Below are 20,405 nucleotides of genomic sequence, written 5' to 3' on the forward strand. Positions count from 1 at the left end.
AGCAGAGCATTTAGAAAGCAGTGGCAGGATCAGACAGAGTCAGCATGGGTTTATGAAGGTGAAATCATACTTGACAAATCTGCTAGAATTTGAGGATGGAACTAGTAAAGTTGATGAGAGGAGTCAGTGGATGTGGTTTATTTGGACTTTCAGAAGGCTTTTGATAAAAGTCCAACATAAAAGATTAGTGCATAAAATTAAGTGCATGGAACTCTGGGTACTGTATCGAGATGGATAGAAAACTAGTTGTCAGACGGAAACAATAAGTAGGTCTTTTTCAAATTGGCAGGTAGTGACTAGTGGAGTATCACAGGGTGCAGTGCTGGGACCCTAGCTATTCAAGATATGATCTTTATTATTGTCACAATTAAGCTTACATTAACACTGCAATGAAGTTAATGTGAAAATTCCCTAGTCGCCACATTCCGGCGCCTGTTCGGGTACATGGAGGGAGAATTCAGAATGTCCAATTCACCTAACAAGCACGTCTTTCGGGACTTGTGGGAGGAAACCCGTGCAGACACGGGGAGAGCGTGCAGACTCCGCACGGTCAGTGAACCAAGCCAAGAATCAAATCTGGGACCCTGGCGCTGTGATGTAATATCCTCAAGCTTTCAGATGACACCAAGTTGGGTGGGAGGTGGGGTGGGAGGAGAATTCAGAGATCCTTCAGTGTGATGTGGACAAGTTGTGTGAGTGGGCAAATGCTTGGCTGATGCAGTATAATTTGGATAAATGTTATCTACTTTGGTAGCAAAAACGGGAAGACAGGCTGTTATCCGAATGGCCATAAATTAGGAGGGGGGGGGGATGTGCAACGAGACCTGGGTAACCTTGTGCACCAATCGCTGAAGGTAAGCACGCAGGTACTGCAGGTATTAAAGAAGGCAAATGGTGTGTTGGCCTTCATAGCGAGAGGATTTGAGTACAGGAGCAGAGATGTTTTGCTGCAATTATATAGGGCCTGGGTGGGACCCATCTGGAATATTGTGTGTAGTTTTTGCCTTCTTATCTGTGGAAAGATGTTCTTCTAGATGGGGAGCAGTGCAGGTTTACCAGATTTATTCCTGGGATGGCAGGACTGAGAAATTGAATCGGTTAGGATTCTATTCTCTGGTGTTCAGAAGAATGAGGGGGGTGGGGGGGGGGTCTCATTAAAACATATAAAATTCTAACAGGACTACAGAGGGTGGATGCAAGAAGGATGTTCCCGATGATGGAGGTGTCCAGAACTAGGGATCATAGTCTAAGGATTTGGGGTAGACCATTTAGGACAGAGATGAGGAGATATTTCTTCACCCAGAGAGTGGCGAGCTTGTGGAATTCGTTACCATTGAAAGCAGTGGAGGCGAAAATATTGTGGGCGGGATTCTCCGTTGGCCGATGCCAAAAATCACGCAACGCGATTGGACGGAGAAGAGATTCCGATGCTAAAATTGCGGCGGGCACCGATTTGACCGCAAATCGCAATTCTCGTCACCTTGACAGCAGCGTCAATGCGGTCCAGAATGCACGTACAGTAAACACCGTTTGCATGTCATTAGCGGGCCTGAACACGGTTTTCTCCGGGGGTTGAACAATGCTCCGCCTCAGAGTTCCAGGTGGCGGGATTTACTTGTGGTTTTAAAAATCGTGAAACCAGCATCGTGGCTCCTGAGCGAGAGAGGGTGGGGTGACAGAAAGCATCCAACATCGCCAGAGTTTGCTGACAGTCGTGCCACTGGCCGGGAGGTTTCTGTTAGGGTCAGGGTGGACAGGCACGGAACACCATTGCCACAGCCGGCAAGGGAGCCATGCAGCTGCACACATCGCTAACAGCCCACTGTGAATGTAGGGCCATGGGTCGTATAGGTGTCCCCCTGCTGCCCCCCACCCCCCCCCCAGGCCACCGCCCAAGGTGCCCTCTGGCCCCAGCTGACCCATCAGTTGCATGGGCACGCTCCAGCATAACCAGTGCCATTCTTTTGGCTGGGAAGAGTGTGTGTGGGGATTGTAATGTATATGTGCGGCTGCAGCTTGTCAGCCTCCCGAATGTGAATCGCAGATCCGGCGAATCCCACACCGTTTTTGAGTGGAATCGATTGTGTTCCACGTGGCGCCAGTGCTAACTCCTCCATAGTTTCTGAACCAAACCAGGTTCGGCGCCAGTTTTGCTGTCATGAAAGTCCATAAATTCTGCGTCAGTGTCAACACTTAGAAAAGGAGAATCCTGTCCTGTTTGTTTTCAAGAATCAGTTAGATACAACACTTAGGGTGAAGGGGATCAAAGGATATGGGGGGAAAGTGGGATTAGGCTCGAGTTGGATGATCAGCCATGATTTCTATGTTTCTCTGTATACCCCTGCTATCATGTTGTCAACTCATTGTTGTGTGAAGATGTGACAAATAATAATTCCAGAACATGCTTCAGATGCATTTAAACCCTATGAAGCCATGTCTCTGACAGATTACCACAGTAAAGACAACAGTGGGGAAATAGAAGACTTGCCATAAAAGAACAGTATATAACAGAGAAAAATTGAATTAATCATTTTCACACGGATCACTTTCTTCAGATATTACAAATTTCAGGTGTATATCTGTACTTTTTCCACCAGAATTTATCCTCAGGTTTAATTGATTTAATTAATTTGCATTTTACATTCTTGTTTCCTTTTGTACGTTTCTGCTAAACTGTGTGTGTGTTTGTATTGTAGAAATCTAACTCTTTAAATGTAAGGTGTTTCAATGACCAATGCAAAGTCAACATTGCTCTGTAATAGAGATGGGAAACTGTAAAATTGAAACATTTTTGGATAATATCCTCCGACTTTCAGTGCAAGACCTCGTTGTCACAAACACCATCAGTAGTCTCACAGCAACTGCTGGTGGAAGTTTATTTTTCCTTCTCCAACTCTGAATAGGACACAGCCATAGTTATAAAGCAAACTTGTCAGCTGGCACTGCACTTCCACCTCTGACCCCCAACTCAGCAAGAAGTTCGTTCACAGTCCCAGCAGCATTAATCGGGGTGGGGGAAATGTCTCCAAAAGCAGCCTTCTGCCTTGTTCCCTTTCAATGGTAGCACACAGACTTGGTCAAGCAACACAATTCCACAGACTTAATAAACAAACCATTTTTTATGTGTATTTGACGGGTCCTCGCCCTCGTTTTAAGAACTGCTTTCACAAGCATTTAGCTGCTGAGAACCTTCTATTCTTGCCTCAAATTTGATTAATTTGTGCTATTCATGTGTCTACTTTTTGAACATAATGGAAATGAACTGGCCTTTAGTCAATGTACAAGCAATTTAAATCAGAACCCTTCATACTTTTTGCAAAAGGAACGATAATGGCAGCTACCGGTTTGTTAATGCTTCCCAGCAACAAAAAGTGGAACCTTTGACCTGACAATCAAACTCTACCTGTCTAAAAGCAGAAGGACTAAGATTGGAAGGAGGCAACAGCTGCAAAATTTAAATAAGTGGCAACTTCCTATAGTGTATGCAGATGCAAGTAAACATTATGTAGACGCAGACATGCTGCAGTAATATTTTGCCTCCTCCACCATCTGCCTGCCCTTTACATGCAAAACTAATCAGCGCAAGTCAGCTATTCTTTCCTTCCCCTCTCAAAAAAAGACTTAAAAGCGCCTAATGTGGTTCAGCAAGTAGACTGTGGAGACTTACGAAAAACACACACATGAGCCTTATATATAGTCTCTAGAGCCCTACAAATGTAGGCTAGACTCTCAGCTGCACATAGAGGCTGATTTTACCGGTGGGTGAGTGCAAGAGATCTTATTTTATCTCCAGAGGGAGATTGTGTTCAATCTCCAAATTGAAATTAAAGAAGCATAAACCTGACCCTCATCTTCTTGTTCCAAAAATATCTATACTCCTTACTTTACAAAATATACCAACATCTTTCAGTAACTTGCAATATTGTCAGTCCTTTTTCAGAGCATCCAATCATTCAGGATGTCCTTCAGCTTGCAGGACAGAGGCTCCCCAGTATTAATTCTCAACATGTTCCATTTCAGACAACTATTCTGCATAAGCAGCACTCACCAGTCAAAACATCCACTGTAAGGCACTTCATTTTGACTTTTAAATCGCCCATAGTAGCTAGTTCTGCAACTGGCCTCTGGCATGTGTTGTACTATGTCACATAATTAACTGTGATTAATGCTCCATTTTAAATGTCAAACAACAATAATTTCATAAGCGACAGCATGTTTTAATACATTTAGAAAAACAGGTGGCTCGCATCATTGCCTTTACATACACTGCCTGATGGAATGCAAGAATGACCTGGCATGCACAAAGAGTCAATTAGTATGTGTGAACTGCAATGTCTTTTGGGTAATTATCTCAATCTTTTGTGCTCCCTAATTAAGACATAGATAAAGCATCCATCTGCAAGTGCATAATGACGGATTCTTAATACTACTCCAGCACTGGGGGAAGTGACCACTGCTGGGACCACAGGCAGTCTCACCACACTGATGGAGCTTGGACAGACAAGTCAAGTCTAGGGTCTTGCCAGGGTAAGGTTGGCAGCCCCAGTGAGGTTTGGGGAACTGTTTGCGGGAGTGTGGGGGTTTCCAAAGGGCAAGGGCCCCCCCAAATGAAAGTGTCCCCATACCCAACACCTGCCCCCACATCTAAAGCTGTTGGGAATTTCAACTGACGTGGACGTCCCCACAGCTGTGGGTGTAATACTGATTGAGGCCCTTAGATGGGCATTAATTGGCCATTTAAAGGATGTTTATAGCTCAAAGGACAGGTCCACTGCCCCACGGTTCCCCACCACACATAAATTATGGTGGGACAGGCGAGTTGCCTGATGGATTTAACATGCCTTCAAATCCAGGGGTGGTGGGGCGTATAATCCACCCCCATGATTCATCCATGTTTCGACTAAAAACTGACTGAATCATCTGCATAAGCCTGTAGTTATTAGTAAACTAGGCCTCAAAGAGTCTGTGCAGCTAATTGACTGAACAACAGTCTTATGAATGAATTTGCTTAAAGCTTATGCAAATCAATTTCAAAAAGGGCATCGGTCATATTACTACAGACAATGGAGTGTGTACGATGAAATCTGGCAACATCTGAGCTTCAGGTTATAAAGATTACACTTCTTCCAAGCCACAGTACAACAGCCTTCTCTAAATGACTGAACAATATTTTTTCCTGAGAAATGACCCAAGTTCAAGACAGGTGCTGTTTGCATTTAATTCCGTGTTTTGAATACTGATATTGAAACTCATGCTGTGAAATGTTGTGCTGCCTAAATACCTTGCTGAAATCTGTTGGGATGCCACAGAGTTTTGGTGTAAATAGCAGAAGGCTTTCAAAACGGAGAAATCTGAAAGCAGAATGATTTACGTATACCTGGCTGCAACTAAGGAGCAAATGTCACATCTCATGCTGGGGCAACAATTCAATCACTCAAAGATCCCAAGTTCAAAAGGTGGCATTTGTCATATCATTAGGGATGTACACTTTTGACTTCCGGTTGCGGCAATGACCAGCTAAGCCGCACGTTTCGGCACCTCCCGTTTCAACGGACTTTTGGGCTCTTATCGGGAGCCCCAACGGAAATTTTTTACGGCCAAACCCAGTGTGAGGTGACAAAGGAAGAAGTCCCCCCAGGTGTGGATGGAAAGGAGTGACAGCAGTGTCCAGATTGCAGAGGATCCTCTGGAGCAGCGGCAGGGAAGAGAAGGGAGAAGCAAGATGGCGGCCGAGGGAACCCAGATGGTATGGGACCCGGAACAGCAGGAGTTCCTCCGACGATGTGTGGAGGAGCTCAAGAAAGAGGTGCTGGCGCTGATGTTACTGGCAATCGAGGGATTGAAGGAAACACAAAAGGTCCAGGCGATGGAACTCCGTGGAGTGAAGGCAAAGGCAGCCGAGAACGAAGACGAGATACAAGGCCTGGTGGTAAAAACGGAGATGCACGAGGCACTACATAAGAGGTGCATGAAAGGCTGGAAGCCCTGGGGAACAGCTCGAGGAGGAAGAATCAAAGGATTTTAGGTCTCCCTGAAGGGACAGAGGGGGCTGATGCTGGGGCGTATGTGAGTACGATGCTCCATACTCTAATGGGAGCTGAGGCCCCAACGGGCCCCCTGGAAGTGGAGGGAGCGTACCGGGTCCTCGTGAGAAGACCAAAGGCAGGGGAAACATCACGAGCAATAGTGGTGAGGTTCCATCGCTACAGGGACAGGGAGATGGTCCTGAGTTGGGCTAAGAGGACACGGAGCAGCAAGTGGGAGAACACGGTGATACGCATATATCAAGATTAGAGTGCGGAGGTGGCGAGAAGGAGGGCGAGCTTCAATCGGGCCAAGGCGGTGCTCCATAGGAAGAAATTCAAATTTGGGATGCTGCAGCCGGCAAGATTGTGGGTCACACACCAGGGCAAACACCACTACTTCGAGACGGCGGAGGAGGCATGGACATTCATTCAGGAAGAGAAATTGGACTAGACTTGAGAAATTGATGTCTGGAGAGAGGTAGCGAGGTGGTGGCACAGACATGTAAAGTGGGGAGAGGGGAGGGCTAATACGTAAGAATGTTGGACGGGGAATTTTTTTCTTCCCCCCCCTCCCCCCCCCCCCCCCCCCCCGAGGGGGGGGAACACGAAGAAATGTGGGCGCTGGTGGAAAAGGGGACAGGGAAGGGGAATGAGGGAACTGCGCCATTAGGGGCGGGGCCAAGAGGGAAGCGCGGTTTTTTTTCCCGCGCTTTGGAAATTGAGGCGGGAAAAAGGGCGCAGGTAGGAAGGGGGTCTCACACGCAGGGAGGTCAGAGGATAAACGGGGGAAGCCGAGGTCAGCCAGAGTTAGCTGACTCCCGGAAGCAATATGGGGGGAGCAATCAAGCTAGAGGGGAATCTGGGGGGTGGGGGGGGGGGATTAACTGGGTTGCTGCTGCTGAGGATAAGGGGGAGCTGATACGAGACGAGGTGGTCGGGACGGGAGGGCACCGTCTGGGGGACAGGCGGGTGCGTTGGACCTGGGTGAGGAGCTGGCTTTAAAAAGGAGATGGCTAGTCGACGAGGGGGGGGGGGGGGGGTGTAAATGGCCCCCCAACCCGGCTGATTACGTGGAATGAGAGGTTTAAATGGGCCGATTAAGAGGGCAAGGGTGTTTGCACACTTAAAGAGACTGAGGGCGGACGTGGTTATGCTCCAGGAGACGCACCTGAAATTGGCGGATCAGGTTAGACTGAGGAAAGGATGGGTGGGACAGGTATTCCACTCAGGGTTAGATGCGAAAAACAGAGGGGTGGCTATACTGGTGGGGAAACGGGTATCGTTCGAGGCCAAGACCATAGTGGTGGATAGCGGGGGCAGGTACGTGATGGTGAGTGGCAGATTGCAAGGTGTGGCGGTGGTGCTGGTGATCGTATATGCCCCGAACTGGGATGACGCGGGATTCATGAAGCGAAGGCTGGGGCGTATCCCGGACCTGGAGGCGGGAAGCTTGGTAATGGGGGGGGATTTTAACACAGTGCTGGACCCAGGGCTGGACCGGTCCAGATCCAGGACCGGGAGAAGGCCGGCAGCGGCCAAGGTGCTTAAGGGATTTATGGAGCAGATGGGAGGGGTAGATCCGTGGAGATTTGCTAGTCCGATGGGGAAAGAGTTTTCCTTCTTCTTCCACGTCCATAAAGTATACTCCCGGATAGACTTTTTTGTCTTGGGAAGGGCGCTGATCCCGAAAGTGGCAGGAACGGAGTACTCGGCTATAGCCGTTTCAGATCATGCCCCACATTGGGTGGATCTGGATCTAGGAGAGGAAAAGGAGCAGCGCCCACTTTGGAGATTAGACATGGGACTACTGGCGGACGAGGGGGTATGCGGAAGGGTGAGGGGATGCATCGAAAGATACCTGGAGGTCAATGATGATGGGGAGGGCCATGTGGGGGTAGTATGGGAAGCGCTGAAGGCGGTGGTTAGAGGAGAGCTGATTTCCATTAGAGCCCACAAGGGGAAACAAGAGGGTAAAGAAAGAGAGAGATTGGTTGGGGAAATTCAGAGGGTGGATAGGCAGTATGCGGAGGCCCCGGATGAAGGGCTATACAGGGAAAGACGAAGACTACAGACGGAGTTTGACCTGCTGACCACGGGAAATGCAGAGACGCAGTGGAGTAAGGCACAGGGAATACAGTATGAATATGGGGAAAAGGCGAGCCGGCTGCTGGCCCAACAACTTCGAAAGAGGGGGGCGGCGAGAGAGATCGGAGGAGTTAGGGACGAAACGGGAAAGATGGAGCAGAGAGCAGGGAAAGCGAATGAGGTGTTCAAGACATTTTATGAGAGGCTGTATAAATCCCAACCCCCGGAGGGGAAAGAGGGAATGATACACCTTTTGGACCAGCTGGAGTTCCCGAGGGTGGAGGAGCAGGAGGCGGCAGGTCTTGGGGCGCAGATTGAGGTGGAGGAGGTGATCAAAGGAATTGGGAATATGTAAGCAGGGAAGGCCCGGGACCAGATGGGTTCCCGGTGGAATTTTACAGGAAGTATATGGACCTGCTGGCCCCGCTTCTGGCGAAAACCTTCAATGAGGCTAAGGAAAGGGGGTCACTACCCCCGACAATGTCGGAGGCGACGATATCGTTAATTCTAAAACGAGACAAAGACCTGCTGCAGTGCGGGTCATACAGGCCACTCTCCCTCCTAAACGTAGACGCCAAACTGCTGGCCAAAGTGATGGCGACAAGGATAGAGGAGTGCGTCCCAGGGGTGGTACATGACGACCAGACAGGGTTTGTTAAAGGGAGACAATTGAACGCCAATATACGAAGGTTGCTTGGGGTGATGATGATGCCCCCACCGGAGGGGGAGGCAGAGATAGTGGTGGCGATGGATGCAGAGAAGGCATTCGATAGAGTGGAGTGGGACTATTTGTGGGAGGTGCTGAAGAGATTTGGGTTCGGGGAGGGGTTCATTAGATGGGTTAGACTCCTGTACGGGGTCCCGGTGGCAAGCGTTGTTACAAATAGGCAAAGACCCCAGACTTGACTTGTCTGTCCAATAAAGCTGTCCCTGTTACTGTTCGCGTTGGCAATTGAGCCATTGGCCATAGCGCTGAGGGACTCTAAGAAGTGGAGGGGGGTGCTTAGAGGGGGAGAGGAACATCGAGTGTCACTATATGCAGACGATTTACTGCTATATGTGGCGGACCCAGTAGAGGGGATGCCAGAGGTAATGCAGATACTCAGGGAGTTTGGAGAGTTCTCGGGATATAAATTAAATATGGGAAAGAGCGAACTTTTTGTGATGCACCCCGGGGAACAGGGCAGGGGGATAGATGCTCTGCCGCTGAGGAGAGTGACAGGGAATTTTCGATACCTGGGGATTCAGGTGGCCAGGAACTAGGGAACCCTACACAAACTTAACCTGACGCGACTGGTAGAGCAGATGGAGGAGGACTTTAGGAGGTGGGATATGGTGCCCCTGTCATTGGAGGGCAGAGTACAGGCGGTCAAGATGGTGGTCCTCCCGAGATTTCTTTTTGTGTTTCAGTGCCTCCCCATCCTGATTACTAAGGCCCTTTTTTAAAAAATAGATAGGAGCATTACGAGCTTTGTATGGGTGGGAAAGACCCCGAGGCACTGCCTAGTCTGAGTGACTACTATTGGGCCGCCAATGTGTCGATGGTCCGTCCGTAAGTAGATGAGGGAAGAGGAAGGTGCGGCGTGGAAAAGGCTGGAGATGGCGTCCTGTAAGGGAACAAGCCTGAAAGCGCTGGCGACAGCGCCGCTACCGTTCTCCCCGAAAAGGTACACCACAAACCCACTGGTGGTGGTGACCTTGAAGATCTGGGGGCAGTGGAGACGACACAGGGGAGTGACGGGTGCCTCGGTGTGGTCCCCGATAAGGAATAACCACAGGTTCGTCCCGGGGAGGATAGATGGGGGAGTTCAATGTTGGCAGCGAACAGGAATTAGGAAGCTGAAGGACCTGTTTGTGGACAGGACGTTTGCGAGTTTGGGAGCATTGGAAGAAAAATATAAGTTGCCACCAGGGAATGCTTTCCGATACATGCAAGTGAGGGCATTTACGAGGCAACAGGTGAGGGAATTTCCACAACTCCCGACGCAAGGGATCCAGGATAGAGTGATTTCGGGGGCATGGGTTGGAGAAGGTAAGGTGTCGGAAATATACAGGGAGATGAGAGACGAGGGGGAGACGATGGTAGAGGAGCTGAAGGGAAAATGGGAAGAGGAGCTGGGGGAAGAGATTGAGGAAGGGCTGTGGGCAGATGCCCTAAGCAGGGTAAATTCTTCGTCCTCATGTGCCAGGCTTAGCCTGATTCAATTTAAGGTTCTACACAGGGCGCATACGACGGGAGCAAGACTGAGCAGGTTTTTTGGGGTGGAGGATCGGTGTGGGAGGTGCTCGGGAAGCTCGGCGAACCACACCCACATGTTCTGGTCATGTCCGGCACTGCATGAGTTCTGGGAGGGTGTGGCAAGAGTGGTCTCAAAGGTGGTGGGGGTCCGGGTCAAACCAAGCTGGGGGTTAGCTATATTTCGGGTTGCAGAAGAACCGGGAGTGCAGGAGGCGAAAGAGGCCGACGTTCTGGCCTTTGCGTCCCTAGTAGCCCGGCATAGGATTCTACTTATGTGGAAAGAAGCGAATCCCCCGGGCTTGGAGGCCTGGATAAACGACATGGCAGGGTTCATAAGACTGGAGCGAATAAAATATGCGTTAAGAGGATCGGCTCAGGGGTTCACCAGGTGGTGGCAACCGTTCCTTGACTATCTCGCGGAACGATAATGGAAAAACAGAAAGGACAGCAGCAGCAACCCGGGGGGGGGGGGGGTATTATCCTGTGTTTTTGTTTTTTGCCAGTTGTTGATATTTGCTTTTTGTTTATTTCTGTTTTCATTTGTTGTTAGTTTAATATATTATTTAAATAATGTTTAATGCATATTCCTTTATTAAGTTGTAAAAATGGAAAATCTCTGTTTGAAAAATGTCAATAAAATATATTTTTTTAAAAAAGGGATGTACACTTTAAAGTGAGTCACGGTTGCCACACTGGGGAAGAGTACGGAGTGGTAAAATCATGGAGTTCACTGCCATCTATTTTGAGATCGTTACTGAAAGTTCCTGTACTCCTGCAACAAGTGTGTCACAAGCTTTTCAGTAGCAACAATTGTGAAGTGGAGACCACATGCAGATTACAGTTTCAGATCTTCAAATACACATTCTGTTCAGCGAAGATCATGGTTCACTTATATCTGTCATAACACACTTGCAGTTTTAAAGTGGCCTTTCGAGTTCTGCTTTTTGCTGACTTCCAATCTATCCTCTATCAGGAGTATCACCACACACCTTAAGAGTTAGGATCAGCAGCTTACTTCTGAACCGGTATGTTAAGAAGCAATGTCACCAGTGAACCTCCTTGTCTATGCTAACTTTACATAATAAAAGATACATAAAATCATGTAGAGACCAGTAACATTTTTTGGGGGGGAATCCAAAAACACAGGCATTTACTAAATGAATGAAGCCATAAAGTTGACAATTTAGAAAAGAATTTCACTACACAAAAAGCAAACACATACAGTAATAACTACAACTCTGTCTTAACTAGTTGGTTACATTAAAGATATTAAAACTGCAACAAACACAGTTACTTATTATCTAAACTAAACTTAACTCAAATTTCTTTCTACACGCATTAGACTTAAACCCCCAAAACTCAAGTCAGGTACTCATCAACACTGGAAGATTTGCCACTTGGTCTCAGTACTGCTTTGAAGACTAGTATAAGGGTTGAGATTTCTAGGACCGTGCAGTTACTTCTGGCAAGGTTTTCTTTTCTAATCTCCTCCAAATGTTGAAGACTCTCAGTTGAAAAGGGGCACCGTGAATGCCTTAAGTGGAGTCACCTTGCGTCAGAACTCTCCTGGTTCTGATATTCTTTAACTCCTAAATTTTGCATCTAAATATCTCTCTCTTCAGTTTGGCTATCCCAGACGTCCAACTTAATGTTAGTGGAGTCCTTCAGTTAACAAAGAGTTTTAAACTCTTTTAGCCAGCATCCAGAATTTCAACTAAATCCTGCTGGAAAGAGACATTCCCTGCTCTACAGCTAGTTTGTTCTATGCTCAAAAAAGTTGCTTCAAACAGAATTGTGCCCGCACACACAACCTCACAATCAGTTACGGGAAGCAAGTGTTGTGCCAGAAATGATCTCCCAGAGAAAACCAGTTCTTAAAGGGACCATGTCCCAGCATAAAAGATAAGTTTTTCCCCAAAAGTACGTGGGCCATCACACTTTTGACGTCAATTTTGAGATAGAAATCAAATAGGAGTTGGTAAACTGAATAGCTTTTGACATTTTGGAATACAATTCAACTTCAAGTCGCCTTGATTGAAGTATTAACATGATAGCCAGGTCACCATAAATGTTTCTTGTTCTGTTCACCCTGCAATAAAATACCCTTTACCTCACTTAAGAAACAAAAACCCTGCTGCACCAATTCAGCATTTTCCATACAACTTCCTCCAAGCCTCTTAGAGATAGATTGTCAATGTAGTGCTAATCATTACCAAATTAGTGCTAATAGTGTTCATTAATACCAGCTTTCCATAGTCAGAACTGGATTGAGACTGGTCACACACATTTCTTTTGGGAGGTGCACAGTCAGCAGAGGGAGGAGTGTTTTGATTCAATTAGTCGAGTCTGTACTGAAAAGATGGTGTTCAAACTCGTTACAAAAATCCAAGCCCTTATTTGCATATTCTATACACTCTTGAAGGCCTGTGTCACAGGAAATGAATCTGCTAACAAACTAGGTAATCATAGGTTTGAATCTCAGAGCAGCTCATCGTCTCGAGATTGATGCCTTTCTGTTGGCAGTACATTTTAGCAGTTTTTAACCTAATTATTGTACATTGGGGCCAGTTAACCAGCATGCCTGAATGCTCGATCTGGAAGCAACATTTTAAAATCACAACCAGGAAAGCATATTCATTGACCCAACAAGAAACACGTGTGAACAGGTGTTGAGAAGTTTACAGTACACAATGTTCTTCCCTCACAAATGAATGAGATAGAGTAATTCACGGAATGCAATCTTCATAAAAATGATTGGCAGATGCTTTCTTCATGAATGCGACTTCTTTGACGGAAAAGAAAACTGAAACATTCTCAATATTTTCTAAAGCATTTTAAGTCTATTGACTTTCTCTGACACAAATCCACTCTTTATCACCTAACAACTCCAGGAATAAATGGTGAAAACCCAGTGAGTCAAACAACATGCGTATATTTCACATGAAGAACCAGTTTAATCAGAAATGGGAAGACCTTCATAAAATATCTTCTATTTAAACTGGCAAGCACAGAATACATTTGAGACTTCAATCTAGTGCTCACAGTTCACATCGGTGGAAGACTTAACAAGCACTTAACATGCGACAAGCATTACAGACACAAATACTGATCAAAAGACACTTCTGATACTGTACTGGACTCACAAGAGAAACAGTTTCAGCTTCAGCAGCATTAAACCATATAATCTGCCCAAGCTGTGCACAAAAGTAATACAATTACACTACTACACTGGGGAACCCAAGGAAAAGATTAAATGCAGTGAATGACACAAGAAGTTAGTTTATTTTTTTTCCCCTACCCTTCCTTTTACTTTCAATTCAGCAGGTACACATTTGTGTGCAAGATATTGTAGAGGAATCTATCTATTTCCCTCAATGTTGCTGCTGCTGCACGAGAGAGAGAGTTTATCAACAATCCCCATGTCAAGCGACAATAACCACAACTCCTCATACATTCCCACCATTATCAAATGGAGACGTCTTAGAAAAAAAGCAGGCAAGTTATTTCAGCTGAGGCATCCACTCGAATGATGAACTGTTCCATCTGAAGCACACATTCAGTTCAGACCCCAACAGTGAACCTTTGATCTTGCCGCATTCAGGCAGGAATCCCTGCCCCCTCATTGCCCAGCTGCCATCCAGGGCTTCCTGAGCAAACACCCTTATTTTAGTCACACCAGAGAGCTTGCTATCTGATTCATACAGAAACATATTCCTCAGGACTTCAATTCCTCTATTGTCTTCCCACCTAATGACTTCAAAGAGCAAGGAAAATGAACCGTTTAGGAATCAATGGAGAAATGTAATAGTGAAAATGCAATGAGTTCACGTCTGGACATCTCTTGCCACAGTGGTCATAAGAGCTTTGTTACAGCAGCTTCTAGTTTCTCTCTTCCTGCTGACTCCCAAAAGAATAATAGCTGCTATGCAGGCAGGCAAGAAACTCATTTTCTCCCCTATAATAGATGCCATAATTTTGAAGAGAGCTTGGCTTTACATTCTTAGGAGCGTCTCTGACAGGTCTTCAGTGGGTATTTATGTGATATGTTTTTAATGTAAAAAGAATCTGACAGTTTACATAAGGGATGTGACCTCATGACTGCAACCCTTGGCACTCTGATTTTCCAGATGGAAGCAGATTAGCCTCCAGCTTTCATCTTTTAACAGGAGGGGCTTTTTACTTCTGCTATGGCAAAGCTGGTGGAAACAGTGATCTTCGTGACTGTATAACCCACACAAAAGGGAGCATCACAAATGTCTGCTAAAGTCTACCCCTCACAAAGCCCTCTTCAAAACCAACAGAAAAAAAGTTAATCTTGAAGTGAAAGGGTAACGGCAGAATTTAGTTCAATTGAATGCTTTCCTAGAAGTTAACATGAAACCGATTCCTCCAACCTCTTCTCCCAAAAGAAAAGGTATGAACTATTTCACAATAATCCCCAAATTGTACCAGAAAAAGAATAGCATGAGAGATTGCATTTAATACTTTGGGGGAAAAAAGTAAATGGCAAAAGAAAGACATGGGTGGCTAATCAAAGGGGACCAAAAGGTGAACGCACACTGTGTGAATGTATTTTCCACTTTATCCAAAGTCATAAACTGAATAATCAGATTAGAACAGAGACAACAAAAAATGTGCGTGTAGGGTGGGGTGAAGAGTGTAAGTATCATCTATCATTTTTGGAAAAGCCATAGTCAGACGCTATGCATTTTAGCACCTCCACATCATAAGTAATTACCTCATCCTCCATGTTATTTTCATCACTGTAGCAACTCTACAGAAGAAAGCTACCTCCTCCTGGCATGCTGGCTGACTGAAAGTTCTTTCAATACTACACACCTTAAATATATCTTACAGCATAATGCATATTCTTGTTTCCTTCACTTTCATAGTCTTTTTTGTTTATGCAGAGCCCCCAATAAATGCTAGCAGTTAGTTCCAAAGAATGTTGTCACTAAGAACTACTGCCAATCTTTTTAAAACAAATTTCTTGTTTTAAAGTCAGTGTTATGTCTGAGGAAACATCACATGAGTCCAATACCAGGAAGTCAGAATGACACAAATTACATTTTGACCTTCAATCTTTGGGAAGTAGAACTCCTTAAAGGATGTGAAAAATGATTTCAAAACATTCTTGATTTAACTTCTCCAAATTTAGCAACAACAATGTCAAATAAAGTTGAAAATCTCCTTCAGGCTGAACTGGGTCGCTCAGTTGGTTGTGTGTTTGCTTGGAACTGGTTCATATCTCAGTGCATTCACACGCTCTAGAAATGTGCTTCAATAAGACAGGGAGCTAATTACAATACATTAGCGACGTTCTCCAATGCTAACACAGAGCACGACTGGTAAATGGGCACTTACAAGCAAGGTTGGAGGTTGCAGATCAAAGTGGTGGGGTCAGTAAGAGCGCAGATTTCTGTTGACTGACACTTCCTCAATTTAATTAATTCCTTGTAAACTTAGTACTTGATTAGCCCAGCCAAGTGTAACAAATTATAGAACTCTCTCTTTTCCGAGTCTTCGCCTTTGTTCTATGGAAACTGCTCTTGCTTAGATACAACTCCATGGGTTCTGACAGCTCAATGGTCCCCTATCCATATTCTTCAGGTGTGAGCCCAGACATTGAAAGGTGACAACAGATTATTCAAATGTTGGGAGATTTCACTTAGCATCCCCAGCATTTGTACTTTGCTCCTTCTGAGTTCAGCTAATTCACCATAACCCAGGGAACTAATCTGGATCTTTCTGGCCAGTTAGCTCAGTTGGTTAGAGCTTGGTGCTAATAACACCAAGGTCACAGGTTCGATCCCCCGTACGGGCCATTCTTTCCTTTCTTTTCTCAATGGTAGAGTAGTCTAGAACTAGAGGGCATAGGTTTAAGGTGAGAGGGGAGAGATACAAACGAGACCAGGGGGGACATTTTTTCACACAGAGGGTGGTGAGCATCTGGAACGAGCTGCCAGAGGCAGTGTCGAGGCGGGTACAATTTTTTTCTTTAAAAAGTTTAGACAGTTACATGGGCAGGGTGGGCATGGAGGGATATGGCCAAACGCGAGCAAGTGGGACTAGCTTAGTGATATAAATTGGGCGCATGGACAAGCTGGGCTGAAGGGCCTATTTCCATGCTGTAAACATCTATGATTCTATGATCTGGATGACTTAGTCTCACAAAGCAGTTGTGTTGATTCACGAAACCATCAACGGAGCTTTCATTCTTTGTACCGATAGAAACCTTATAGTTCTCTCATTGCAGGAAATAAAAGGCATTAGTTTTAAGGCCAAGAATAATACACAAACAGTAGGGGGTACAATTGCTTCCCTGCACTGTGCTATTAAGTATTACCAAAACTGTGCTGGGTTTTCAATGGCTCTGCCAATTTTGGTAAAAGTCCTGCTGCAGTCCAGTTCAAAGCCATCTTCTGAAAATTAAGTTAACCTGTTATTAATGTGCATCCAGCATTATTAACTTGGGTTTGTTGTACAGTTCTCAAATATCTAAATTACTGGGTGCCCATTCTCCATCCCCCCTTGCCCCCCCCCCCCCCCCCCCCCCGCCCGAAAGAATCAAACCAGATGAGCAGCTATCCTCTGGTCAACATCCAAGAAATACCAGGAATGAGGTTTATCTCCATAAAAGAGCAAGATACATTGCACAAACTCTTAAATAAACACAGCAGTGTTTTCTATTAAAGAGTCACATGAATGAAGATAGTTTATGTTTCAAAACCACAACAGGTGAGCGCCTCTCCCAATGGCTGGGACTTGGCAGGCCTGGTACACAGCTTGAGCATTCACAGCTGATTTTTGCAACACCATTTCAGAGCACTGTCAGGGAAAGTATATCTGAGCTGTTCATACTTACAACTGCACCAACTCATTTTAAGAAATATATCTGATGTCATTATTCAAAGATCATTCCATGAATTAAATGGAAGAAAGACCTGTCTTGCAGCTTCAGAATTTAGTCGGAAGTATAAAAGTGTACAGATGTTCGAGATTAGCAGCAGAAACTGAAAAATCTCAATGGTACACTGTTGGCAGGACTGGATTACTTGCAAGCCATATTTTTCTTATATGTTAGCAAAGTGCCTTGTTGGCATCTTTTCAAATCAACTTAACTGCCACCTTTTTAAACAATGCTAAATTGCTAACAGCTTAAAGAGGAGCCAACAGGAAGTTGCAGGTGAAGATGATACAGCAAAAAACCCTTAATAAATACAGTAGTCAATCTGCAGGATTGGACTTGTTAATTCTAACATGTTTTAAAGCTGTTGTGGTTGGGTGGCAGTGGGAAACTAATGGAGTCGATCTTGACTTTGTGCAATAGTGTAAAATGGATGATGCAACCAAAACAAAAAACAGGAAATTTCCAAACAGGGCTGTTAACGCACCATCAGCTGTTTTGCACTAGTGCAAAATGTCAAGATCTACCCCGGTAGCTGGGCTGTATGGAAGAGGTATTAGTGAAAAGAGAGTAAAATGCTTTTCCTAAAGCGAAGCGAAAACCCCATGATGCTGGGAACAATCCCTACAAGAGCTGGTTTAGGAATTCCATTGCGTCACAGAGGTTGTTTCACTGCTCAGTTCTGAGTCAAAGCAAAACTTATTGTGGTGACTTAAATATTTTTAAAAGGTTTTTTTTGCTAACCATAGTCAAGGAGCTGTGTGTTGAGAAACAGAACAAGCTTTTCCCAACTTTGACACAAACTGTTGATATTAAGTATTCACATGCTGCCAGCAATGGCCAGATGAAGCATACAATTCCATTCACACTGCCTGGTTTATTTTGCTGATCCCATGCTCTCTACCAGTGTCCCCATCTATAATTGCAGTCATTTTTTCATATCCTAAAGCAGCTCCGAATAATGCTGCATTTAATAATGGGCAACTGTATAATAATAATCTTTAATGTCACGAGTAGTCTTACATTAACACTGCAATGAAGTTACTGTGAAAAGCCCCTTTCTGCTCTTTCTTGTCTCTATGAGAAATTGGGACTAGACAACTCAGACTCATTTCAAATAAAATTGGCGCAAGCATCTGAGAGAGGAGATATTCAACCGCTGAGTTTGAGCTGGAGTCCAGCTCATGGTCCAGAGTTAGTTACGATTGTGTGCAAACTCACAGTGCCACCCAACCACAGCAACTTTAAAACTGCGCTGAAAAAGAAAGACGGTTCATACCAAAATACGACATAAAGAATTTTCTTGGTCATTTCTAGTTAGGTTTCAGATTCTATTGGTCCCTGAAAATATTTCACAAATGTCAAGGAAGTTTGAATGCAGGTATAATTAATTTCCCATTCAGTCACAGCACGGTAGCACATTGGTTAGCACTGTGGCTTCACAGCACCAGGGTACCAGACCCGGCTGCATCACTCTCTGTGAGCAGTCTGCACGTTCTCCCAGTGACTGCGTGGGTTTTCTCCGGGTGCTCCAGTTTACTCCCACAAGTCTCCAAAGACGTGCTGTTAGGTAATTTATGGAATGTGGCGACTAGGGGATTTTCACAGTAACTTCATTGCAATGTAAGCCTACTTGTGACAATAAAGATTATTATTATATTTGGCTTTCAATTATATAAGGCGGTCCCAAGAAAGTGACACTCAATTAGACCAAAACCTTAAGGAAGATTGTACTGTAAAGATTACATAGCAGAATAAGTGCAACTTTATGCCAATATGCAATAAAGTATTGCTTCTGCCCATTTTGTTCCCTTCTCATCCCCTCATTAAGGTGCTGATCCATCTGGAGTACAGCTCGTTCAAATGACCTAAACTGTGGAACATGGCTATTTTGCCATTTTTGAGTAATTAAAACTCTACTCCAACTATACATCCACCATCCACCCCCCCGCCCCCCCCCCCCCCCCAGTCTCAGAATAACTGGGGCATACAGTCATATTCAAGGAGGCCTGACAGCAGGGGAGGATAGATTAGGCTTCGTTCACATTGCAGATGCCAAGGTAGTTAAGGCAAAATTGTTTTAGGCCACCTGCTGGGTGGGAAATAAGTGAAAAGTAACACTTACTCATTTACAGGGATTCCTCCCTGTGTATTCAGAAAATAAACAACTTGCTGAGAGATAGATTGGCTTCTAGTCACTCGGCTAACAGCAGCAGGATCTGTGGTGCCAAGGATCAGCAGGCAACCACCGAGGAGAAGAAAGGCAAATGAAAGCCAGACAACTGTTCTAGCCAGACAATACATGTGTCACGGATAACAAAACACTGAGCTCCTTCAATAGTTTGAGTAGTAAGAAAGTCCAAAAAATACTGGACTGAAAAATAACATTGGAATGTGTATGAAGGTAAGTGGAGGGTAAATTGTTCAGAAGATGATTTGAAGAGAACAATCAATATACTTGCATGCAAAGAAGTATGTTTTCGGGAGTCAGACTTTTGAACATGTTTAATAAGGCTAATGGAGCACCTGAAGTATCTACACCAAAAGGCGTTATAAACTCAATTTTACACAATATATGATTTCATACCCACATATATAGATATATGTATATATCTCTCAAGCCCCCCCCCCCCCCCCACCCACTTTTAATGTTGCCCCACATCCAATGTTGGTTAAGCCAATCCAGTTTTTATGTACACTTTTGTCTGGAACCTCTAGTGAAGATACGTCACAAAATTTGAAATAATTGGTTTCACTTCTTCGTTGGCATTGGAAGACTATTTATTACGGTTTCAAATGAATTTCTTTCTTCATCAACAAAGCAAAGCTGAGGGCAAATCAGAATTTCACTGTCCCCCAACTTCCCAACTCCGTTTGATTCTGTACTTGGCAAAAACATTATGACCCCATTCCTTGCTTTAATTAATAAAAATAATAATCTTTTATTGTCACAAGTATGAAGTTAACGTGAAAATCTCCTCGTCGCCATGTTCCGGCGCCTGTTCGGGTAAGCCGGTACGGGAATTGAACCCGCACCTCTGGCCTTGTTCTGCATTCCAAACTAACTGTCTAGCCCACTGAACTAAACCAAATCTGAGTTTCCTTAGTTGAAATGGTGTGAGAGATCAGAGTTTCCTATAGACTTCCA

At 45.0% G+C, this 20,405-nt stretch overlaps 1 protein-coding gene and 1 non-coding gene across 3 annotated transcripts in view; one reads left to right on the forward strand and one right to left on the reverse strand.

Annotated features, from left to right (window-relative positions):
* Positions 1–20,405, reverse strand: part of LOC140429427 (ephrin-A5-like) — a 280,461-nt gene that overhangs the window by 201,548 nt on the left and 58,508 nt on the right. The window lies entirely within an intron of this gene.
* trnai-aau (transfer RNA isoleucine (anticodon AAU)) lies at positions 16,101–16,175 on the forward strand. The gene has a single exon. It is a non-coding gene; the product is annotated as a tRNA-Ile (tRNA).

Source organism: Scyliorhinus torazame, chromosome 9, assembly GCF_047496885.1.
Source record: "Scyliorhinus torazame isolate Kashiwa2021f chromosome 9, sScyTor2.1, whole genome shotgun sequence".
Taxonomy (NCBI): Eukaryota; Metazoa; Chordata; class Chondrichthyes; order Carcharhiniformes; family Scyliorhinidae; genus Scyliorhinus; species Scyliorhinus torazame.